Genomic DNA, 21,536 nt, shown 5'->3' on the forward strand with positions numbered 1-21,536 from the left:
TTTCTTGTGATGTCTTTTTTAACTCACTGTTAATAAGATATCTGTTCTTTAATTGCCGAGTAGGGATTTCCTAAGTGTCTTTCTGCTATTGTATTTATATTTAATTAATTTTTGTTGGTTCTTTTACTTTTATTGAGATTTGTCTTAGGACCAGGTATATGGCCTATCTTGGTAGGAATTTCAAGAGTTCTTGTAAAGAATGTGTATTCTGCCATTTTTCACTGGAGTGTTCAATAAATGCCAGTTTGGTGAATAGTGTTGTTCAAATCTTCTATATTCTTACTGGTTGTATGTCTACTTTTTCTAACGGTGGCTGGGAGAGGAATGTTGAAATCTCCAAATATAGTTGTTACTTTGTTTTTCCTTAAAGGTCATTTAATTCTTGTTCCACCTGGTAACTTAGAATGGTTAGGTCTACTTGAAAATTTATCCCTTTACCATTAATATATGTCTCTCTTTATCCTTGGTATTATTGGTATTTTATTTTTTTATTTTATCCTTCGTATTATTTCTTGCTCTGAAATCTACTTTTTTAGTATTAATGTAACAACAAGTTTTGTGTGTGTGTGATAAGAGCATCCACCTGTTTCCACTCTAATATTTAACCTATTCATTTTTATGTTTAAGTGGTTGTTTATAGACAGGCTGTAGTGCATTCTGCTCTATCCGTACTGATAATCTCTGGCTTTTGATAGGAGTGCTTGAACAACTTAAATTTATTGTAATTATTGATAGGATCAGAATTACAACTGCCATCTTGATATTTTTCCTGTTTTGTTCTCCCATTCTTCAGACTCTTTTTGAATTAGTTGAATGAAAATTTAGTATGCCCTTCAATTTTTAATTTTGGTTTGGCTCTTCATCTTTGTTTTATTTTTAGTGGCTGTTCTAAGGTTTACAATATTCATGTTAAATTTCTCCGTCTACCTTCAAATATTATACTGCTTCACACATAATCTAAAACTTGAACAGAAGTATATTTCAATTACTCTTCCTTTTTGCGCTATTGTTGCCACACATTTTTTTCTTCTAAATACATTATAAACTGCTCAATATATTATTTTTTCTTTAAATGGTCAATTATCCTAATTAAAGTTAGAAAAGGATTAAAAATATTTTCTAGATCCCCTCATATTTATCATTTGTTGACTTAATTCCATATGATACCATTCCCCTTCTCACTGTAGAACTTGTTTAACATTTCCTCTTATACAAGTTGGGAGGATCTCTCTAGCTTTTAGTTGTTGAGGTTAGTCAATTAAAAAGTCGTTATTTTACCTGTATTTTTTTAATTAATAGGTCTTATTTTTAGAGTAGTTTTAGGTTTACAGAAAACCTGAGGAGAAGGACAGTTCCCCAGATTCTCCCTCTCTCTCCACTCTCCCTGTTATTAACATCTCACATTAGTGTGGTGCATTTGTTACAGATGATGGGCTACTGATACATTACTGTTAACTAAAGCCCATAACTTACATTAAGGATCAATCTTTGGGTTGTACATTTTTGTGAGTTTTGACAAATGCATCAAATCCTGGATCCATCATTACAGATCATACAAACTAGTTTCACTGTCCTAAAAATCCCTTGTGCTCCCTTTCTCTTTCCCCTCCAACTTGATGGAAACCACTGATCTTTTCACTGTCTGCAAAGTTTTACCTTTTCAGAACATCATATCATTTGGCAATTATTGATAAAACTGCTATAACCCTTGTGTGCTGGTTTTTTATGGGCATAGGTTTTCATCTCATTTGGGCAAACATTTGGAGCATGATTCCCGGATTGTATGGCAAGACTTTGTTTAGCTTTTGTAAGTATTGATTACTTCCAATCTGTCTTCCAAAATGGCTGTGCATTTTGCATCCCACCAGGAATGATTGAGAACTACTCTTGTTCCACAGCCTTGTCAGAATTTGGTGTTGGCAATGTTTTGGAATTTAGCCATTTTAATAGATGTTACTTGTATCTTCCTTTTTTTTTTTTTTTTAATTTTCAAATCCCTAATGACATATGATGTTGAGCATCCTTTCCTATCCTTATCTGCAATTTGTATATCTTTGGTTAGATGTCTGTTTAGATATTTGCCCTCTTTGTGTTTTGCAAATATTTTCTCCCAGCCCTTGTCTTTTCATTCTCTTATTTGACTTCATTTTTGAAAGACATTTTCACTGGATATCATATTAGCAGGTGTTCACACCACTACCTTCCCAGTATTTAAAAATGCTATTAAATTATCTTCTGGCTGCATAGTTTCTGATTAGAAGCCTAGGGTTATTCTGTGAAGGATATTTTTTTTCTGACTTTCTTGGTATGTTTTTCCTAGAGGTTTGCCTCCTTGTTTTTTCTTTTTTGTTTGTTTGTTTGGGTTTTTTTGTTTTTGAGCTCATTGGGTCTTTGTGTTATGCTTTTTTATTAAATTTGGAATTATTTTGCCATTATTTCTTCAACTGTATTTTTTCTCTCATCCTTTTTGGAATACCAATTACACACATTATACTGCTGGATACTGTCTGAATGTCAGTGAGTTTCTGGGTTCCTCCCCCATTCAAGCTTTGTGTTTCAGTTTGTATGTTTCTATGTCTTCAAACTCTTTGATGTTTTCTTAGTGTGTCATCCATTGCTAACTCCATCTAGTGAAATTTTTATTTCAAATATTTATTATTCAACATTAAATGCTGCATTTTTATTTTATATATTTTTCTCCTTATTAAGTTCACTGTTTTCATATATATATATATATATATATATATATATATATATATGCTTTTAACATCTTGCAAATTCTTTCTCCCCTGTCATTTGTGAGTGATAATTATTTTCTTCTGTTTATGGCTTGCATTTTCATGTTTCTTGGCATTTTTGTGTTTTTTTATTGGATACTGGATACTGTGACATTACATTATTGAATACCTGGGTTTTATTGCCTTCCTTTGAACAGTGTTTGGCTTTGTTTCAACAAGCAGATTATGCACTTGAGAATCAGTTTTTATTTCTATTTTTTGGAGGCTATTCTGTGTAATCTGTTAGATCAGTCTAGAGAGATTTTAACTGAGAGCTGTCTTAACACTATGCTAGGGTGTGACCCTTCAGTTGTATCTGCTGAGTATCCTGGATGGTCAAGGAGGATTCTCCACCTTACCTGGTCAAAGTTACCATGGTATCCTGCCATGTGATATCTGGAAATTGTTCAGGTTATAGCCTCCTGGTGGCTCTTCTTTACTGAGTCTCATGGAATTTCATCCTATGTATGTTTGGCTTAGAATTTAGCAAGTGTCTTAGAGGAAGCCTTATGATGATCTCTGGTTCCTTTTCTCTATATGAAATTTCCTACAAATCCCAGCTACTTAAGCTTTGAACTTTGATCTGTTTTCTCAGCTCAGTGACCCTACCCTGCCCTCTCTGGGACTCCTCTCTATAAGTGTTGGTCCAACATTGCTCCCATACAAAAACCTGGGGGGGAAATGGGACTCATCTTTCCTTCTCCAGGGATGACAGTCCTATGCTGCTTGATGTCCAATATCTCAGAATAATTGTTTCATATATTTTGTCTAGTTTTCTATTTTTTTTACTGTGAAAGAGTAAATCCACTCCCACTTACTTCATCTCATCCTGTAACAAAAGTTTTCATTCCTTGTTTCCTCATTCTGCCAATATTTCATGTGATCTCCTGCTTTTCCATTAGATAATCAGCTAAAGAACATAGTGTAATGCTAGTTATGCAATTGCCTCCATGTGTGGGAATTAGTGAGACTTAACTTTAACCAACTTTCTGATGTTTATAAAGCTACAAGAAGAGCTATATTTTAGTTAATGTTTGAGTTTCATGCTTTTCCATGATTTAGTAAATATATATATATATATATATATAATTTAACTGTAAATTATAAAATGTTTAATGTGTCCCTTCAAAGAAATACAGTCTCTGAACGCTTTAAATGGTTAATAGAGTTACCATGTGCATTGTTGACTCTTCAGGGCCTAATATAAATTGGTACTTTAGTCTATTTGCTAAAAAACCCAAATACTTCACAATATTTTAATTTTTAATTTTTTAATTTTTAAGTTTTAAATATTTTTAAATCAATTTATCCAATATGCTATACATTGTTGCTGTTGCATGTTAGATATATTTAAACTTCTTGAGATGACAGTTTGTTATATAATCATTATTCAATTAAATTTCTGCCATAAAATCATTCCTTATACCTGCAAACTTTCATCAGTGATCATTGCTCTTCTGACTGAAGAATAATCTTTAGTGTTTTCTTTGCTGTGGGTCTGCTGCTGACAAATTTTTTATTTTGTCTTTGCTTTTGATGGACATTTTCACCATATGTAGAGCTCTAGATTGGCATCTATTTCATTTCAGAACTTTAAAGATATCAATACATCACTTGTTGGCTTTCATTGTTTCGTCTGAGAAAGTTTTAGTTCTCAGTCTCTTTCTCCCTTATAGTTGGTCCAAGTTTTTTTTCCACCTATTCTTTACATATTTTATTCAACTTCTCAGAAGTTTCACAATGACATTTCTAGATGTTTTGTTTTTTTTTTTCCTCTGTGTTTATTTTTGTTTGATTTGCAGAGCTTCCTAAATTTGTGCCTTGATATTGTTGGTCAGTTTTGATAAAATCTGTGCCATCCCACTTAAGAATTTACTCTGCTCAGTGCTATTTCCTTTCTTAGGATTCTAATGTGGTAAACTGTTAACTACATCCCTTATGTTTTTCATGCTCTTTCCTCCATCTTTACTTTTTCTCTATCATGATATTTTCTTAATTTTCCTTTCTTTTATCTTTATGTGCATTAATCTGAATGCTTTTCTTCTGGCTGATTTTACATTTTACACTTGTTTTTCTAATATGCTGCCATCCACTGTTGCTTAAAAGCTGCTTCATCATAGTATTTTTCAGTTCTAGAAATTTAATTTCTTTTTTAGTATATAATATTCAAGTGTTAGCTAAAGTTCTCAATCTTGTCTTTATTTACTTGACTATAATAAAAATTATTATTTAAAAGTAATTTTTACTAAATTTGGTCTATCGATCTTATGTGTGTTCATTTCTGGGTGGCTGTCCTTTGTATTTGTTTCTTATCATGTTATGTTTTCTCCCCCTTTGCCTGAATATTTTTCCACGGCATGCCATATATTTATTATGAATTATTTTAAATAAAACTTGAGACCAAATTGATGCTATTTTCCTACAAAATGGATTTATATTTGCTTTGTACAGGAGGCTAAGTCTGGCAATCAGCGTTCCTCTCCAATCAATCAAGGAGTGAGATATTTCAAACCTAATTTTTATGCCCCTGCAAAAGCTGGCCTATTTACTGTTTACCCTTATTTATAACCTAGTTAATTTGGTACAGTGTAAAGTTTGAAGCAATTACTTGTGCCCCTCTTCCACCACAGGCCTTGTAATCCAGTCCTCCCCTGTCCACCCCCTTCCTTACTTATAATTATATTTAAAATTCTTCTCAGGTTGCCTGGCATCTCAGACCAAACAAGTCAAGTAATTCAGGACAAAACTTAGCCCTCAGTTCTGATCTCCTCTCTCCAGGAGTCTTTCTGCTCTGGGACATGGAATTCTTCTCTGCTAATGGTAGCTCTCCGATATCTTCAAATACATCTTTTTAAAAAGTATCCATATTTTCATTTTTTTCTGAGCAAGATGATTATTCCAAATTGTCTAATGTCCCGTTTTAGACAAAACACTTAACGAATATTTTTTTAATGAAAAGTGTTCACAAGTACTTCACAAAAGTACGTATCCAAATGCCCAGTGAAAAACGTTCAACCTGATTAGCCGTAAGGGAAAATGAAATTAACATCACTCTGAGATATTGCTTCTTATGCATTATAAAGGCTAATATTTAAAAAGTGTGATATTAATACTAAGTGTTGGCAAGGTTGTAGATCAACTGTATCTTTTGTATATTGTTGGTGGAAAAGAAAATGGTAAAAAAGCACTTTCTACAAATGTTTGGCATTATGTACCCAAATAGAATGACAGTGTGTGATACACACACACCCTAGATACAAGTTACCTCTCATTGGAAATGATCCAGATATTCATTTTTCGAATTCTCTATTGCTGCAATAAAAAACAGCAACAGCAATAACAACAACAACAAAAATACTGCAAAACTGAATTACTTAAACAACAACCACTTTATTTTAATCTCAAAATTTTGTGGGTGGGGAGTCTAGTATGGGATCAAATGGGCACTTTTTGTGCTCTATGTGCTGTCCACTGAGAACTGTGAAATATTCAGCTGGTTGCAGGGCCATTCTAAAAAGTTTGAGATGGCTTCATCCCCATGGTAGTTAGTGGGCATGTCTGAGAGGCTGGGTCAGCTGGGACTGCTGACCTGTGTGCTTGCACATGACCTCTATGTCATAGTGGTCACATCACAGTGTAGTCAGGTATCTTTCATTGTAACTCAGGGCACTCAGAGAGAGCACCCCAAAGGACAGGAAATCAATGTCTCTTAACATCTGAGACCAAAAATTGGCCCAGGTTTACACTCTCATATTCTATTAGTCAAAAAGCCACAGAGACCACAAGATTCAAAGAGAAGGAAAACTGATTCTACTTCTCCCTAAGAGGAGTGTCAAAAGTATGCATACTTCTGTTCTACAAAAGACACTATTAAGAGAATGAAAAGACAAGCAAGCCACAGACTAGGAGGAACTAAATATTTGCAGAACACGTATCTGATAGAAGACTGGTATCCAAAATATACCCAGAACTCTTAAAACTCAAAATAAGAAAACAAACAACCCAACTAAAGAATTGGTAAAAGATCTTATCAGAAAGCTCACCAAAGAAGATATACTAATGGAGATTTCATCCCATGTTATGAGGAAAGAGCAAATTAAAGAACAATGGGATATCACTATATGTCTATTAAATAACTGATGAGGATATGGAGCACAGGACCTCACACTCATTCCTGGGGAGAATGCAAAATGATAAAGTCCCTTTTGAAAACAGATTGGCAGTTTCTTACAAAGATAGAAATAGACTTACCCGATCATTCAGCAATCATGCTTCTAGGTATTTATTTAAATGAGTTGAAAACTTAATATCCACAAAAAACCTGCACACAAATGCTCGTTCAAATTGGACAAAACTGAGAAACAACCAAGATATCCTTCAATTGGTGAACGGATAAATAAACTGATACATAGGAAAAATGGAATACTATTCAGTGATTAAAAAGAAATAAAGTATCAAACAGTGAGAAGACATAGAGAAATTTAAATGTATATTACTAAGGGTAAGAAACCAATCTAAAAACTGATACATACTTTGTTATTCCAACTATATGACATTCTCTAGAAGCAAAACTATATAGACAGAATAATGATTAGAATTTGTGGAGGGGGAGGGAGGGATAAATATGTGGAGTGTGGGGATATTTTAAGGCAGTGCATTTATTCAATATGATTCTGTAATGGTGGATATATGACATTGTGTATGCCTTTGTCAAGACCCATAGACTGTCCAACACAAAGAGTGAACTCTAATGGAAACCATGCAATTGAATTAATAATACTGCATTTTTATTGGTTCATTAATTGTAATAAATGTATCACACTAATATGAATTATTAATAATAAGAGAAGCTGAGAACAAGGTAACAGGTATATGGGAATTCTCTGTACTTTCTGCTTTAATTTTTCCTAAATCTAAAACTTCTCAAAGAGTTTATTAATTAAAAAAAAATATATGGAGTCATCTTTATCATGACCATTATCAATAGAACAGATAAATAATATATGTAAAAATAACAGTCATGTAAATAAATGAACAGAAGACATGGCCTGAAAGAGAATATATTCTGATTCATACAATAAAAATTTGAAGACAAAAATTTTGCCTTATGAGAAAAGAGGTCAGCTACTATTGGGAAAGAAGATTAGTGATCAGGAAGGTCCAGAGAAGTAATATTATTGTTTTAGTACAGTTCTATTTCCATCTGTGGTTTGTGGGAAAATTAATGGGCTCATTAATTAAGTTGTACATATTTGATCAGTGTACTTTTCTATATGTTTGATATATGTAAATAAAATATCTTAAATTATACAAAGCAAAAATAAATAAAACTGCAAGGAGAAATAGACAATAATTCTACAAGAAAATCTGAATATAACTTTCTGAGTGACTAATAGAACAAACAGAAACAATCAATAAGAATGTGGAATATTAGCATGATTAAATAGCATGATTGAATAACTAGATTAACAAAATTGACAAATCTATCAGTGTAGATATAGATAAATATAGGTATTTACACAAGTACTTGGTTCAGAATATGATCTCTGAACACAATGGGATCAAACTTGAAACAACACAGTATAAGTAAACAACTCAAAATTCCCTTTTTGATAGCTAATTAAGAAATATTCTTGATGTTAGAAATAGATTTTAGTTGCCTGAGTGGATGTCTAGTTGTAAGGAAAGTAACCTTACCTTTGATAGTTCAAATACATACATATATCCCTATAGATTATTGAAAATATTTCCAGTAGCTTTGTATACTTCTGCATGTCACTGATATATGTTTGAAATGAGTAATCATATCGCAAGAGATTACAGCTCTTCTGCTATTAACTTTAAATTGCCAATTAAGATAAATACAATTAATGTAAAATCTAGAATAACAGTAGTTCTTTGATTTTTTTTTCACAAAAGAGAATATCGAGAAGATTGTTCTAAATGTGCCCCAAAACACTTACCTGTGAGTATGAAGGCAGTCCTTTTTTAATGGATAGATAGATAGATAGATAGATAGATAGATAGATAGAGAGATGATAGACAGAATTAAGTTTTCAAGCATAAATATGTCAAGAAGTGTGTATGTAGATGGCAGTGGAGTTAAAGAAGCTCTGAGGAAATGAAATTGGCATCCTCTTCCTCAGTCTAGAACCCAGGAACAGAAAGTAGTGGGTGCACTAGTACCCAGTGTCTTGGCATCATCTGGAAATTCAAGTTTGAGCCAGGGTGGCACTAAATGCTCTTATTCCTGCACTCCTGTTTTACATGGTGAGCAGAGTATAGCCTTGTGGCATTAGAGAGTGGGATTCAAGGCCATCTGTTATTTGGTGTATTGTTATCTGGGAAATCTGGGCACCTGGAAACCTTCAGGGTAAAGCCTGGGGTGGGGACACTGGTATGGAGAGAGAGTCTTTGAGAAGCACAGCCTCTCATTCTGGAGTGAAGGCAGATTCCCAATCCCAGCCAACTTCTTATCATCCACTCCTGGATGAGTTTCCATGTTTATTTGCTGGGTAATCCTTACTATTTTTCATCATGTGGACAAGGTGTGAATTACAGGGAATTTTTTTTTTTTTTTTTTTGGTACTTTGGACATTTATCATCAAAATTCCTTCCTACTCAGAAAGAATATCCCCCACATGAGTCCACTGAGAAGCAGGTACTCACTCTCTATGCTTCCTTTGCATCTGTTTCATGAATATGGGAACCAAATATTGTCCGTTAAAGGCATTCACCTTGTCTTTGAATTGGTGCTGGGAGCAGAGGAGAGAATCTCTTCCCTGCTGATGGATGGAGGTGCTTGAGAGAAGATCACTTTTCCATTACAACAATGATGGAGGAAGAATGGAGGGATGAATACAAGGTGGGGGAAGACTTGACCTCACCCATGGCAGCGCTTCTAGGAGTGTTTTCTGTGGGACAATTTGGTCACATGATTTGTGGCACTGTTTCTGGCTATGTTGCTTTCACATTAGATTGACAAGTTTCCTTGGTGGTTCTTTTCAATAATTTTCTCTTTAAAGGATGCAAACACCATTTTTCTTGCTGCATCTGTGGATGACACTTCTCTACCAGACATCATTCAAATTCTTTATTAAATATTCTCTTTTCTTAATTACACCCCTTTTGCTAAAAAGATGAACATTCTACGTTTCTTACCGACTGCTTTGCATATTCCTTGGGTATTATTTTCATGCCCCCAATCTCTAATTATGTTTTCAATGTTTTACAAATGGAGTCTGTATGTTCTTGATTTATATGGAGCCCAAAATAATTATATAATTACTAGTATTTCCCTGGCATATAACAAACTTTTATTGAAAAATGACGGAATTGCACATAGAGCTGATAATATGTAAAATGATTTTCTGAGATCACAAAGTACGACATGCCAGAACTAGAACTTTGGTTACAGATTCCAAGCTCCTAATTTTTATATATACCACCAGCATTCTATTTTGACAGTAATAATATTATTATGGGCAAAATCGTACTTATTTTCCAATGTTCAGTTAATTTCCAGAGCAATATAGAAAGAGCTCCTAAAGCACTCCAATGTCTTAGAAATAAAGTATCTATAATTAGCCATACAGAAAATTGGGGACTGAATATATATATTGTGATCATTTTATTCTGTGCAAGACAAATGAAGTCATACATTACAATGAACTTTGGATATTATGGGGTGTGTGTGAGTATGTGTGTGTGTGTGTTTATAAAAGCATACCAAGCTATTGAAAGTTTCATATTATTATGCCTTCCAGGAGACAGTATGTCAACTTTTGAACCTAATTAGCAAAAAGCTATTGCTTTTTTGCATTTTTATTAAGGCAAAGACAATCTAATTAAAAATAATTCAACTTACTGTAGAAATGCTATAAATTGCTGTAGAGTTGCTGGCCATGGCCTGTCAGAGAAAATATGTTGTACAAATCTTAGATGAAAATTAGTGCTTATCATCTTATACCACACTGGAAAAAAGCTTACATTTATAAAATTTTTTCAAAGTCATGGAAAAAGCAAATATACTCAACAGAGAACTGAGTGACCCCCAACCATTTATTTCCACCTTATATAGTTGGGCACCTGAATTGAGTCCCGTAATCTGTAAATCTCCCAATGGCATGGGTGCTATATTTTAAGAATTTCATAGCACTGGATTGCCAAGCGCTCTTTTCACAGTCATTCTGAGGAGATGATTTGCAGAAAATCAAAAAACATAAACTAAGGGAGACCGATATCCTCGGTAGGATACATTTTGGCTGAGTGGGATATCCCAACAATTGCATTTCATGGTCTGGTTGGTGAGCAGAGAGAATGTATCCTAACCCAGTGTCAACTCAAGATCACTCCCTCTCATCTACTGCATAGGTTCAGGCTGTCAAATAGAGGAGCTGGGGGCGGAGGTGGGGTGGGGCAGCACCCAGAGCCAAGCTAATATCTTAACCTCCACCTCTATCATTTAGGAAATTTGACCACCCTACAGATGTTATCTGAACATGGCCATGGGAAATCACCAAAGTGACTTGGCTAAAGCAAGGATCTGGACAAATATCTTCTTATTGATAACATATTAATATAAAGAGATAAAAACTGGCTTAGGTGGTATGAACAACAATAGTGCACAGCATAGAAAAGAAGACAGTTACCTCAGTACTTAAGAGTGCATCTATGAAAACAACTTAAAAATGGATTGTCAAAAAATTTCAGCAAACTCTTTGATTGCTTCTGTAAAATGCAAGGAAGCAAAGTCTTTTCAAAACAGTATCAAAATGTAAAAGGAATATAGCTAAAGATGAGAAGAAGTGTGGTACATGAAAGGAAACCAGATGAAATGCAAACACCCAAGATAAAAATTAAAAAAGGAAAAAAAAACAAAACTGGGTGGGCAAAAATAGTGATAAGGAAAACAATCTTCCAATAATAAAAAGGTAAAAAGATGAACTAATAATGTGGAACCTCAAAAGTGGTAGAGTACCAACTTGAAAATTCCAATAAGAATACAGAAAGGAAGTATAACTAAATTAAAAGTATGAGATAAAGGTGTGCAAATATTAGACTTGTATGTATTTCAGGAGAGAAACCCTGAAGAAATAGAATGAAAACATAAGAAATAATATGATTGAACTTAAGTATACAGAACTAAATAACATTTAAAATTTCTTAGAGATTTTATTAATTTACCTGAAATTTTGATTTCTTATTTAACACAATTATTAGGAAAGTATTATCTAATGATATTATTTTCAATTTTATTTCATTATAAATATTTGGCCTGGACAAATTCATTTCTAAATTATATATAGAATTTATATAATATTTATACAAGATTATACATATATATAATCTTCACATGTATTAATTTCTATTATTAAATTAAATGTGCATTTTTGCATGCCTGGAATAAAATAAACCCAACTTGATTGGGATATATTATTCATTCTACAAGTCTATATACTTGAATAATTTCTGTAGAATTATTTTATCTATGTTTATCTATCTCTATATTGGCCTATAAATTTCCTTTTATATAATGATGATAGACTATTGGAGAATATTAAACCTTTAAATTCATTCACTCCTATTCTTTTTTCTGTGATCTAAATGTAACATATTTCTATTATGGATGATGGATGGATAAATAAATGGATAGATAGAGTTAGAAATCATCATTCTTATGGTCTTATACAGTCAGTATTTATTTAAATTTTCACACTCGTTGTGCTTCCAATTCTCATTCCTTCCTGCACCACTGAGATTCCATCTGGGATTGTTTCCTTCTGTCTGAAAAACACACTTTAGAAACAGAAGGTTAAAAATGACACTTCTTACAAAATCAAAATCCCTAAGAGAAATTTCCATGAAAGAAGCACTCATAGAAAACTCATTTTAATGAATTATGCATAGCCTTGTAGTTTTTATATTTTTATATCTATATTCAAAATGAGAGTATAATGCTGATCAAACACAGTGACTGTATGTCTTGCTTTCTCTACTCAGTATGTAGTGTGCAGATGTAATAAGCTGTTTATCACTATTACATCTGTGTATTTTCTGGCTCTTACTAAGCTTTATAGAGTTATCTCAAATATAGAATTTTATACTTATAATACACCTATACGATACCCTCATTAGCATCCCTGTCTTAAATTGGAGGAAATTGAGCCTCTGCAAGGCAAAGTAAATTAAGACAGAGAACTCAATTTCTCGCCCTGGAATGACATCCTATTGACCAGCTCCCTCACGTTCCTCAAGTCTGTACTCAAGTCTCACATTCCCAGTGGAACCTATTCTGTACACCCTATTCAACATTGCAAACTACCTCTCTTATTCAACACTCGAGCGGCTCTTACCCTGCTCTGCGTTTCCTTTCTATTTTAACAGCTTTGCTGAGATACAGACACATATCACACAGTTCATACATTTGAAGTGTACAAGTCAATGGTTTTTAGCGTAGTCACAGATAAGTGCAACCATCACTAGTCAATTTCAGAACATTTTCATTACCTCTACAAGAAACCCCAATACATTGGCTATCAACAATTTATGTACCCATCCTCCACCCATACCTCACAATCACAATCCACTTTCTAGCTCTATAGATTTCCTTATTCTGGACATTTCCACACATATGAAATCATGTAATATGTGGTATCTCGTGTGTGGTTTCTTTCAGTTAACCTAATGTTTTCAAGGTTCATCCATAATGAATGAATCCATATGTTCTCATTCAAACAAATGTTTCAAGGTTGTACCTGGTATCAGTACTTCATTCCTTTTATGGTTCAATAATATTCCATTGTGTGTATATAACACATTTGTTTATCCATTTATCTCTTGATTGACATTAGGGTTGTATCCATCTACTTGCTATTGTGAATATTACTGCTATGAACATTTGCGTACAACTCTTTTTATGAATGCATGTTTTCAATACTTTTAGGCGTATACCTACAAGTGGATTACTGGATCATATAGCAATTCTATATTTAACATATTAAGGAATCACTAAACTCTTTTCCACAGTTTCTGATTTTAGCCATCCCAGTGGGTATTGTGGTTTTGAGTTGCAGTTCCCTGATGACTAATAATGTTGAGTATCTCTTCATGGGCTTATTGAATACTGTTATATCTTCCTGAGCCAAATGTCTTTTCGATCCTTTGCTGAATTTTAACTGGGATTTGTCTTTTTGTTATTGAGTTATGAGTCCTTTTTATATTTAGGATATATATATACAGATGTACAATGTGTACAATAAATATACAATATATTTTTTCTCCCATTTTGTGAGACATCTTTTCATTTGCTTGATGGTTTCCTTTTGAAGCACAGATGTCTTTAAGAAACCTGAGATATCTAATTTTCATTTTGTTTTTCATGTTTTTGGTGTCATACATAAGAATTTATTGACAAATCTGAAGTCATGAAGACCTGGGCCTGGAATTTTCTTTGTGGAAAGTTTTTTTAATTGATAATTTGATATTTTAACTTGGTATAGGGTTTTTCATATTGTCTATATTGTTGAATCAGCTTTGGTAGCTTTTGCCTTTCTAGAATTTAACCCTTTCATCTCAGTTATCTAATTTATTGGCATACAATTGTCCATAGATTTTCTTTATAATTATTTTTATTTCTGTAAGGTCAGTAGCAATTTTCCTCTTTTAAATGCTGATTATGGTAATTTGAGTTCTCTCTCTCTCTGATCAATCTAGCATAAAGTTTTGTCAGTTTTGTTGCTCTTTTCAAGAAAACTATCTTTTGTTGTCTATGATATTCCGTATTATATTAGATGTATAATTTAATTTCATTAATTTCTGCTGTAATATTTATTATTTTCTTCCTTCTGCTTGTTTTAGGTTTAGTTTGTTTCTGTTTTTCCAGTGTCTTAATGGCAAAGGTCATTATCTCACAGTCTGCGGCTTCTCTTTTCATTCCCTTAACAGTGCTTTTTGCAGAGCAAAAATGTAGTTTTTTTCTTAATATAGACACTTAGAACAATAAGTTTCCCTCTAAGCACTTCCTTATCTGCATCCCTGTTTTGGTATGTTGTATCTTCTTTTTCAATAATCTAAAGGTATTTTCTGATTTTCAGTTTTATTTCTTCTTTGGTCTATTGTTTTGGGGAGTGTGGTATAATTTGTAAATTTCTCAAATGACTTTTTTTTTCTTATCGATTTATACTTGTTTCCATTGTTCACATATTAGAAAAATTCAGACATCATGATGTTTCTGAAACTCTGTGAATGATAACTGAAATCTCATCCAATGGCTATGGAGTGTCTTCCAATTTATTATGCAAATGCCTCAGTTTCTTTACTTTTAAATTACAAAGTTAATTGTAGACTCACTCGGAGTTGTAAAAAAGACACAGATAGATGCCATATATTCTATGCCTAGTTTCCCACAACAGTAATACTTGCATAACTGTAATATATCATGAGTTGGAAATAGATATTGATGCAATCGATCCATTTCTTCAACTCATCCATTATAAATGCAGTCATTTTTATGGGTATTTGTTTAGCTTTATGCAATTTGATCACATATCTAGATCTTAAAAAAAATAAAGTTAAACGATATGTATTTTTTTCTTTTCCCTCCTTTTTTTAAGTATTGCTGCTGTACATTATTATAGAAGTTACAGAAGTTACAATTATACAGCAGAGTGATTCCCAATATTATCCTTGCCATGATGACTTTTTAATTGAAGTATAGTTGGTTTACAATGTTGTGTTATGTATTTTTCTTACTTAAACTTACCTATATTGTTGTAACTTGAAGTGTTTCCTTAAGATAGCACATTGATGAGTCATGCTATATTTTTTTCAATGCTGTCAGTCTCTGTCTTTCAATTGGGGTATGTTAAACTATTTATGTAATTTGAGGTAATTATGGGTACATCAGGTCTTTCTTAAGTCTTTAATTTTATTTTTTCTGTTTGCTTCCTCTGTATCTTGATTGAACATATTTTCTGGCCTTCCTGTGGGTTACCTAAACATTTTTTTAAATATTTCATCTTGATTTATTTTTATTACTTAGTGTTATTCAGTATATCAGTTTGAATATTTTCTTTGTGGTTGCTCTCTTCCACTAGATAGATAGATTAGATAGATAGATGGATGTAGATATATGAAAGACAAAGAGACAAAATGATACATATATATCCATTCACAGTGTAATTGTGTCACTATTTTACCCTTTCAAGTAATGTGTAGAAACTTATTTCCATTTTAGTCTTTTTACCCTGACTACTTTTTAAATATATTTATTTTTATACACACATTGAGCACTACATTAGATGTTATAATTTTTGTTTCAACTATAAATTACATTTTAAGAAACTCATGAGAATAGAGTTTAATATTTTGTCCCTATTCTTGCCCTTTCTGATGTTCTTTTTTTTCCTCCTGAAGTTTTAAGCTTTCTATTCTCATTTCCATTTTGTTTAAAAAATTTCCATTAGTTATTATTTAAAAGTAGGTTTGTTGCTGACAAACTTTCTGAGTTTTCCTTTGTCTGTGCAAATCTTTATTCCCCTTATTTCTGAAGGATATAAAATTTTCAGTTAACAATGGTTTTCTTTTTTGTTGTCTTTTGTTTTTTATTTTTCTAGTACTTGAAGCAATGCTGTGCTAATTCCTCGGTCTTTCATGCTTTCAGGTGAGAAACCTGGTGTCATTTGAATTCGTGTCTCTTCATATAGTAATGTGTCATTTCTCACTAACTTCTTTCAAAGTTTTGGTTTGTCTTTTGTTTTCAGAAACATATACCTGGCATGGATTTATTGGGGTTTATTATTTTTGGGGTCTGCTCACATTCTGGATTCTGTAAGTTTATGTCTTTTATCACATTTGGTACATTTTCACTATTATTTCTTTGAATACCTTTTTTTAGTTCCACTGCCTTTCTGCTGTCTTCTGGGATTCCAATTTACAAATATTAGATGTTTTTATTGCCCCATAAGTCCCTGAACTCCATTCATTTGAGGTTTTTTTTGCTCTATTTTGTCTGTTTTCAGTTTGATTAAATTTATTTATCCTCAAATTCACTAACACTTTCATCTATCTTCTTCACACTACTGATCAACCTATCAAGCAATTTTTTATTCTGATTATAATTTTAAGTTCTACAATATCTTTTTGGTTCTTTCTCATAACTCCCTCTTCATTTCTATTTCATTGTTGTTTTCTTGCTATTTTTTATTTGTTTTAATCATATTCTTCATTTCTCTTTGAAACATTTTTATGATGGATTTTGAAAATTCTTGTCAGATAATTCTAACATCTGATTCATCTCTTTAATAAAGTATTCACATATTTTATTTGCTTTGCTTATTCATTTTTTAATTTCCCTCATTCTTGGTATGGTAAGTGATGTTTTACTGGATAATAGATATTCAGATAATATATTATGAGACATTTGCTCCCTAGCAAAGCTCAGAAGGAAAACACCTTCCTTTCCAATTGGGTGACACTGGCAAGAAAATTGGAGCACTGTAGCTTGATTCCTTGGGACGTAGGGTGGTGTGAAGCACCAGCTCTCTGCTCTTCCCTGCTGAAACTGTGAGGGATACTTGCCCCATCTTTAAATATTTTCTTGATTTGTAGAAATAGCTTGTGTAATAAAGAATTTGGCCTTGCCCAAAGAGAGGTCTGGCCTTCATCTCCAGATTCTGGAATTTAATTTCTAAACCCTTGGCACTTTTCAAGCTAAAACAGTATGTCTGTTATTCATAGTGGAGCCCTTGGACCACATCTGATGTTTTACTCTAACATGGTGATTCATGGCATCAGGCTGACCTTTAAGGGATGGGGGTGGAGATTGAGTTCAACCACAAGGCAATGTGTCAGTCAACCATGCCTATGTATTTAATCCCCCACAAAATCTCTGAAGCTCCAGTGAGCTTCCTAGATTAGTAATAATAATCCATGTATATTGCCACACATCAGGGTCAAGAGGGTAATGCTCCCTGAAGACAAAGGAAGCCTAATACCTGGAATCCACCTAGACTTGACTCTATGAGTCTCCTCCTTTACACGGTTATAATTTGGGTCCTGGACCTGTAATAAACTCTATCTGTGGCTGTAACAACTTTCAGTGAGTTCTGTGAATCTTGATAGTGAATTATTGAAACTGAGATTGGCTTGGGAAACCCTCAAACTTGCAGTTGATTTCAGAAGAGGGATTGGTTGTAGATGGTCTTGCCACTTGAACTTTGCCATTGGATTCTAACTCTGCCATTTGGGTCAGAAGTCTTGGGCAGACTTGCCTAGTCTGGAGCACTGTACTCTTAACTTCCCCATTTGGCTAGCTCTGGTACATCTGGTTTCATTAAATCTTTGAAGCCTTCCCCCCAGTTACCATGTTCTTCCCCCAGGAGTCAAAATTGGGAGACTTAGCCAGCTGACTGCAACATGTGAATGTGCGACAAGTGGCCCATGTAGGCTCTTGCTGGCCATCTCACTCATCTTGCTTCCACTAAACCTCAGCAACTTCACCAACCACTGTCAGACAGGACTGCTGTCTAGCTTGCTATTCAGAGGACCCTATGAGTAGTAACTAAAATCTAACAAAGATATCTTTTGAAAACCACTCCCTACTTCCATTTGGTACATTCCCAGCAAACAGACCCATATTTTAACACTGGGCAAGTGGTATTTGGGAGGTTAACGGGTTTTTCTGGTGGAGAGTGATAAAATCAGCCCACAGAAGCCAGCACGTCCTCCTTACCATGAATCTCTGGGTTTGCAAATATGAGCAGGCCGTGCATAAGGGATTTATATTTCGCAGCAAGACAATCTGAGGGAAGGCTTTAATACTTAGATTATTTTAGTATATAACAAAAATAAAACAGTAAACAATAAAAACACACAAGCACACACATATTATTGATTTTGTTTATAACCATCCAAATATTTTAAAAATGAATATCATGCAGTGTCAGAATTTATAAATAATAATAAAAAATTCAAACGTAAAGTGGATATTAGTAGCATTTCTAATGCTCAGTTCAATAACAATGTATTTCTTTTTATATTTTAGATAGGTACATAATATATATTTTACTTGTTCACCAGCACATGTCATCAACCTGCTGACTCATATTGTAATATCAGTTAAAATCAATTAGTAAATTTATATCTATACATACACAAACATACGTATATATCTGTGAGTGTGTGTGCATGTGTATGTATATGTAAAATGTGATTGTGTGCCTCTTAACATCTGCCCTTGCCTACAGTACTGTAGTATTTCATTTAATATCTTCAGATGATGTGTATATAAAGCGTTTATCTAATAAATATACAATAGTAGAAAATATCCAGGCATTATTAAACTCACTTTTTGCACATATCTTTGCTTTCTCTAACTTTAAATGTTTCTTGCAAAACCTGCAATGGTGCCTACATACAAAGTAAACGTCTAGATAAAAAAACATTTTTCTCAATCCCTAACCTTTAACCGGGATTCTGAAACTCTTACATGTTGTGAGCATTTTGACTGGAACGTTTTCTGAAGATATTGACATTTATTAATGTTATCCAACAATTATTGACTTTAAAAAAAATTAAATACCACATACATTCTGAATCACAAGGGTGCTTTGGGTTCTGATTTAATCAAACCACTCATCACCAATACTTTAATCCCTGAAAGGGAACTTTTCTTTTTGTGAGAAAGATCCAGTGGATCACTGTACTTTCCCCACCCCATAACATATACGATTGATTACTCCACAGACAAGTTAATGCCAACAGTAGGGACAATAAGAAAAATGACTGAATGACCTTAATAAGATAGAGACGGGAAAAGACAATACATTTATACAACTAGTAGGGCCATCTACCTTGATAACGAGGATTAAATCATTAGATGTTGGTCCAGTTTATAACCCTACTGTGAAATAGAGAGTGAATGATTAAAATTTTGTGTTAATTTTTTTTAAAAATGTAAATACCACAATTTTATTAAGATGAACATGTTAATAATTTATCAAGTCAGGTCACCCTAAAGTGAAATAGTGGGTATAAGATAATAAAACAGAAATAAAAATCATAAACACTTTATAAATAGTTTTCTTGTCCTGTTCTTTAATATTTATTTTATTAATAATCATCCAAATTAAAATATACAGTATCTTCACAAATGACTACAAAAAGTTAACTAATTTATGATTTATAGTAATAGGTTTTAGAATGCTTAATTATATTCTTTCATTATATAGGCCAATATATGAAGTACCCATAGTATATATATTTTACATGTTCAAAATATCATAATCTATCTGCACTTTTGGATATGATTTTAGATAAAATTAATTAATAAGTACATTATTTCTTTATTTTCAATTTAAATGATGCATATGGTATTTGTTGTTGTTGACAAAACATACATTGATTGCTAATAAAATGCAAATCTTTTGAAGATTTTACAGGCACATAAAAATATCATTGAATATTCACTAATTTGTAATGTTTTATATAACAAGGGCACATTTAACTGAAGATTACTTTTAAATTATATCCAAAATGAGACAAAAAATAGCTATTTGTGTAAGTCTTTAATTGAATATCTGCACTATTTAAGAGTTCCCCAGGTACTCCAATTTATTTCAAAGTGCTATAAAATATTTATATAATACTAGTATTTAATCATTACTGTTTATAGACTTGCTATATATTTGTTAATATAGGTGACATCTCAAGTGTCTCTACTCAGTAACTTTGATTACTCATTAATTTTAATTATTATTGTGCTGGAGCGGTGTGTATCAATTTCAGTAAAATTTAGTTTAATTAAATTCTGATTCTTCTTTTTAATGAGGAAAACTATGTCCCTTGTTTGAGGAAGTGTTTAAAAAAAAAAACAAACCTAATATGAAATTCAATTCCTAGAGCCCAGATATTCTTGGTTCTGCAGTTTTGTTATTTTATACAGCAATATAATAATAATAATAACAATAATAATAATAAAAAAGATGGGGGCAGAAATGTAGAATCTATTTTAATCCAGCATTGTTTGTAAAATTTCAATGACCTAAGTCAAAGATAAAATTAAAAATCTATTAGATTTAGTTAATTCCAAAAACTAGGCTGTGAGAGACTATTTGGTGCTCCCTACCACACAGCCTCACCCATGCTGACAAAAGCAAACATTAAGCATCACACTTCTCTGCAGATGATATGGGATCAGTTAATTTGAAAGAGTGCTTTCCGAAACTGAGGTGACACCTGAGAGCAGTGTAATTTACTCCTCTCTCCTAAACTCAATTTCTCAATTTGTGTTCTTTTAATTTATAGGAGGAAGGGGAGGTAGTCCTTTAAAACAAATCTCCAGCCTGATGGCAGAGTCACGTACAGGAAAAGATGGGGAAACCACTGACATCATTCCCAGCAGCTACTTCTGCTTTTTCCAGGTTCTGCCCTCCCCTGGTGAAATCACCCCTGCTTAAAACACGTCTTTGCTACATTCTCTATGCCAGCAACTCCCAAAACAGTTTCCTCAAATTGATGGAATAAATAAAAAGAAACCAAATGGTTTTTTTGTTTGTTTATTTTCTGCAGCATTTCTAGGTCTTCTGAATTCTAAAATGCAATGTGAATCACCACAAAGAGGATAAGGGTACAGATGTATTTGTAGCAGATGTTCCAATGGCCTGCCCTGGATCTGCTCACCTGCAGCTGCTGGGGAGAAAAGGATTCCCGACACCCTGGTAGCATCACCTCCAGCATTTGCACTTCCAGTTCTACCCA

General features: G+C 33.1%; 1 long non-coding RNA gene across 1 annotated transcript in view; it reads left to right on the plus strand.

Moving 5' to 3' along the window:
• The window catches only part of LOC133096082 (uncharacterized), a 54,219-nt gene extending 32,913 nt beyond the window's left edge, over nt 1-21,306 (plus strand). The window contains exons 2-3 of the long non-coding RNA XR_009701737.1: nt 16,394-16,440; nt 21,084-21,306. This is a non-coding gene — a long non-coding RNA (uncharacterized LOC133096082). The remainder of the gene's footprint in view (nt 1-16,393; nt 16,441-21,083) is intronic.
• The last annotated feature ends 230 nt before the right edge of the window (nt 21,307-21,536 follow it).

Source organism: Eubalaena glacialis, chromosome 8 (genome assembly GCF_028564815.1).
Source record: "Eubalaena glacialis isolate mEubGla1 chromosome 8, mEubGla1.1.hap2.+ XY, whole genome shotgun sequence".
NCBI lineage: Eukaryota > Metazoa > Chordata > Mammalia > Artiodactyla > Balaenidae > Eubalaena > Eubalaena glacialis.